Below are 5,331 nucleotides of genomic sequence, written 5' to 3'. Positions count from 1 at the left end.
GTAAACCCCCATGATGTGGTAAAGGGAGGATATTAGGGGAAGCAGTGAGTGGAGATTCCCCTGCGGAGAGCCGGATGAGGGGAGACCCTCACGTCCGGTTCGGAGGGCGGGGATATCCCGACCCTACTATCATTATGCCTTTGCAATGTTACTTGGTTCAACTCCATTTGTGACCTTTTCTCGTATGTGGGACTCTCTATCTTCTTGGGTAGATTCTAGATCGTCTTTCATTTTGTTAGTGAGTAGTTTTCTTATTAATAAGTCAAGTCAAGAGTAATAAGAGAACTGTAGGAGCTTGCCAGGACGGCTTGGTAAGCAAGCTACCTGTTATGTAGGCGCCAACTCCCAGTTCTTTCTCTTCTTTCTTTTTGATTTTTTATTCTCGTTTTTTTTACTAAACGTATAATCTCCTTTCCGGGGAAGGGGTAACATAGACGGAGGCACATGTAGACAGATACAGACTTTTTCAATCTTTTGCCTAAGCGAAGTAGTTGATCCCTCCGAGGTAAGGGCGAATCGAGACCGAAAGCTACTAATAAAATAGCATAATCTGAACACATAGCTGAACACATAGTTTAAGTAGAAACTGTTAAAGCTCCCTGGTCTCGAAACGGCCGGCTTTGGTTCAGCTCTCGGGGCCACCTTACACACTAATAAAATCGTCAGCTTCCTTCCCCACTCATCGCCCTCACTTTAAGACAAAAAATCCAATTCGATTCAAAGATCGGAATCATACCTCCAGCGGGCAAGGTCGGCTCAAGAAATGGAAGTTGTGAGATGGAAAGAAAACCACGAAAAAAGAACTGAATTAGGGATCAATCCATACGCGGCTTGCCTTCTCCCCTTCCCCATAGTAAGCCAGCCAATAGTAAGTACCCTAACTTAAGAAGTTCTCTTAGCTAGCGCATGTCCATTAATGTGACCACCGCATGCTCCTGCATGAGTTTCATGAATGGTTTGTTTTCGAATCCTATCTCTCTGGGGAAAGGTATCTTTTTTCAATTCGAACAACGGTATCCCTACCTGGCAAACTATCCTCGTTTTCGAAGTCCCTAGTTTTGTCCTCTGCTGTAGTATTCCGGTTAGTAGACGGCTTCCTTCATCGGAAATCTAGCCAGTGCTTTCCATTAGGTGTGCAACGAAGGATAGCCTTGCTTTTCTTCTGATTCTGATTCAGTCCAAAGATAGAGACAAAAGAAAGGTAATTATTGAATCGGACTTGGCTTCTTTTTCGGCATGGGCAAAGGTTTGGCAATTCCACCATTAGCAAAGGTTTAATCGGTTGACGGTATCCTTGGCGAAAGGCACCTGGTGAGAGTAGCTGCTGCTGCTGTGCTACCTCCAACTATGAAGTTCAGCACATGAACAATACAGAGTACTTTGTTTCCAAAAACAATACAGAGAACAAGACCACAAGAAAACAATTTAAAAGAACTACTTTTAGGCAGCAGCATCTGGACAACAGGCTTAAAAGCTTCCAGAAAAATGATAGCACAGACAGCCGAAACAATTTTCCTAATATTTCTTTAACTTGACCTTTTTGCAGTACATCTAACAGCATATAGGGGAATGCCTTTTTTATATTACATTTGCACCAAACCAAGCTATTCTTAATACTAATTCCTTTGCATAGATACTTTCAAAAGTGCTGAGAATAGCAACAGAGAGAAAACGCTGCAGAAGATATCACAATTGAATTACTAACCTGGTACTTGTTCATAGATTTTCTAGCATCTTCAATAAGCTTTGATTCTTACTCAAGTAGTTTGGTTTGTAGTGTAGTTTTTTTTCTTGACTCTAGTAGTGTAGTTAGCATGCCTTCCGTTCCTTGCTTGCTTATGCACTTTTGAATTAAAGACGACCTTTCAATTCATTATTGACTGGATAAAGTAGTATTAGTTAATATACGCTGATTCAGACAAATCAAAAATAAGAGACAGTCTTTTTCGATACTGTATGCTGGGACAGACCTGTAGGTGAGCACAAGCACAGCCAGCCTTCCACCTCTTTATACTTATGTTTAGCAGTGTACCTGGTCTTACTTCTTTTTCAGTTTACGCTTGTGTCCCAAGCTTGCAAGTTCGAAGAAGAGTATTGTATTGACCTGAATCAAGTTGTTTGCCTACCCGCCGTTATGTCTTAGCTAGGAATGAGCTGTGAACAAAATCGAAATAGTTGTTACTTGAGTCGATAATGACTTTGTGTCGGTTTGCTATTTTCTATAAATTGGACTGGTACCATGTATTGTAACATAAGCTTTTGTATAAGAGCTGAGATGTAGTTAAGATTACACTTGATCCTCTCTCTGTTTTGTTGCTTCCTTCCATTATCTCCAACAACTGGTATCAACACTAGGAACCTTCACGGTCAGGGTTGATTTTATTAGACCACTATGAACACTTGTAATTGGTTCTTTCTACTTCAGGCATGGTTCTCTCTAGTTAGTGGAAGAGTGTACAACATAGGGATTGGTATCAGTCACACATTTAGGAAAGAAAGTGAAAGGGGAGGGCAAGAGCGGTTCGAAGGTCAATGAAATGATAAAAAACCACCAGGTCGAGTTCGCTTCTCCCTTCCTTTTGGTGTTTAGGATGTGAAGTTGATATAAGAAGAGAGGAAAGGGGAACTGCGCTAAATGGATAATTTCATCCTGGTGATGGGCTATTCCAATGGGCATGCATCTGAGATATGGGCTTTGAGCGTAGGAACGCCCACCTTTACAAGAGCTCAGTTCTAAGATTGTTTGCGCGCAGGCACCACTACTATTCTGTCTTTTCTTGTTATGCATCCGGTCCTATAAATCTTTTTTTTTCTGACCGGAGGAAGAGAAATAAAAACGTCACTTCGCTCGCCTTGGGGGACCTAATTAGGAGCTGATTGATTTCTTTAATAGATATGAAGATGCCTTGAATGAACCCAAGCAAGCCGAAATAGAATACTATAAGTATGAAGTGGACATCTATGGTTTAATTGGAAACATCTCTTTTCTATTTAGATTTTGCCAGTGCCTCCCTTTGTGGCAGAGCGAGCGCCTTGACTAAGATAGATTGACTCTTTCATTCTTTTTTTTATTTTATTCTGGTTCCAATCGTTTGAGGAAAACCCCCTTTGGCATCAATGAAACTCTGTTATATAGGAGTTCAAAAACCTCATTTCGTTTGAGAGATAGTGGAATTTCTTCTTTCAACACGTACATCGACGAGGGTGTCGATGACTTGAGTGAGGAATGGTCATGTGCTAGAGGCCGTACCTTTGGAGTAAGACCTCAACAAGGGGGTGTGCAGTTTAAATGTAAATGACGAGCATGGAGAGGCCAAGGTCATTTGTAATTAGGTGTGGCTGATGCAAGAAGACTGGCGAGCTGTCCATGGTGAGAAAAGTTGTGATGCTACTGCAGGGGGCATCCTGGTGTAGTTGAGGGCGCAGAACTTCTGTGCGGGTACAACTGGCACTTAAAAGACCTTCCGTGTAGATGAGTTCTCTTGAGTGAGACTAATCGAGTTACGAAGAAACCTTTGCGATGGTGCTGTGCAGTTGGGTTCTCTATGGAGGAACTTCGTTGTGGGGACCAAGGGGTCTTCTTAAGAAGAGTTGCTTTGATGAAAAGAGTGTAGCCATGATGGCAAGTCAAGGTGGGGCCCTGTGAAGGCAAGCCTTGTGTATGTTGGCGTGATGACGAGAGAAAGGAAATGCCCTGGAACAATAGCTGTCCGTAGCACACCCTGCAATGACTTCGACCAGCGGACCAGCCTATCCAATACCCTACGCCATGACCTTAGAAGTTCGTACCCCATGATATTCAATGACACCCTTAGACATTTGATCATTCATACCTCACAGTACGCTTTCTTTCTTTTTTTTGGACTTTGAATTCCAAGCGAAGGAAGCTCAGTGAAAGATAGACTGGGATTTGACAGCAAGAAGAAAGCAATCATAGTACGCGGCACACACCGCTGACGAATGAGATTGACGTCCCAAACCAACACAGGTTCAAGACTAAGTGCAGAACCAAGAATGCCGTGGATAGAAAAGTGAGTGCTTCCTCAAGCTTCATGAAGGAAGGGTCCAAGGACCTAAGCGACAACCTCTACGAAAAAGAAAAACCTATATATAGATAGTGGTATGTGTTCGCTGACACTAAATAGACTTGGCTCGGGGCAGAACTGAGTGGCTAGGCTAAGTTCCCTAGTCTTCTATTGGCCTACCCACCCCTACGACATGGAGGCGCTTACCCTTCTCCAACAAGCGTTCCACCACGCGGCGATTGATTACCGCTTTCCGTCTCAATCCGTTCCAGACCAAGCCCCTTCTCTGATCGGGGGAAGGTCATTCTAAAACATCAGATCTCCCATTGATGCTGATCAAAAATAAGTTTATCCACCTAGAATATATTCTAGGTACCGAAAGATTGGATGTCATTTCTCAACACCAGGCGGGACGAGCAGCCCTATACCACGTGTAGCCACACTCTAGTGTCCTTTTCTACTTAGTTGGACAGATCACTTCAGAAAATCGTATAAAAATCAAGCAAGAAAACGGATGCGCTAACGCGCAACGGCTTTCGCGCTAGTTGCTCAAAAAATCGTATAAAAATCAAGCAAGAAAAAGGTTCTGGCAGGCTGCGTGGGACTGTAAATCCTCTTTCGCTGGCTGGGCCCTTTGGACTCGAAATCCAAACGGAGTGAGTGGTTCGATTCCACTCTCAGAACGAGACTGAACGAAAGAAAATGCAAGTGAAACGAGACGAGAATCAAATTGTAGGCTTCTTTCCTAAAAGCGGTGGTTCTCGCCTCCCCGTGCCCAAAGCGGGGTGGGCGACAGCGCTGCGGTTCTTTTCTTTATCGATCGGGTAGATCCATATGTTCTGAGGGGGGGACGAGGTGTAGCGCAGTCTGGTCAGCGCATCTGTTTTGGGTACAGAGGGCCATAGGTTCGAATCCTGTCACCTTGATGTGGTATTCACACAATGGGGCCGAAGTGCAAAGCCCCGCAGCCTATCCGTGGTCGGGAAGGCAGGGGTATTAAAAGTGAAACTTGGCTTGCGTGTGCGCGCACACAAAGGAGACTGAGTTGGATTGCAAAGCCTCTCAGACGGAAGGAACCTGTTTTAAAAACCCCTTTCTACAATCTTGAGAAATCTCACGCAAGCAACTACACGCCGCAAGTCTTCGGTATTGTTCGCAAGGAATTTGAAAAGATTGACTCCGCTTTTTTTCTTTTCGAGCATGCCAAGCCTCCAGTAGAGCGGAGTTCTGTGCATGAAGTAGGCGCAGTTTACAAACTAGTGAATGGTCAAATGAATAGGCTCGTTTCATCAGGGGTAACCAAGGA

At 43.9% G+C, this 5,331-nt stretch overlaps 1 non-coding gene across 1 annotated transcript; it reads left to right on the top strand.

Annotated features, from left to right (window-relative positions):
* The first annotated feature begins 4,876 nt into the window (after positions 1-4,876).
* TRNAP-UGG (transfer RNA proline (anticodon UGG)) lies at positions 4,877-4,951 on the top strand. The gene has a single exon. It is a non-coding gene; the product is annotated as a tRNA-Pro (tRNA).
* Positions 4,952-5,331: the final 380 nt, after the last annotated feature.

The sequence above is a fragment of the Aegilops tauschii genome, unplaced genomic scaffold (assembly GCF_002575655.3).
Source record: "Aegilops tauschii subsp. strangulata cultivar AL8/78 unplaced genomic scaffold, Aet v6.0 ptg000617l_obj, whole genome shotgun sequence".
In the NCBI taxonomy this organism is placed as follows: domain Eukaryota; kingdom Viridiplantae; phylum Streptophyta; class Magnoliopsida; order Poales; family Poaceae; genus Aegilops; species Aegilops tauschii.
Note: the sequence above shows the minus strand (reverse complement) of the source record. Positions and strands in the feature narration are given on the sequence as shown.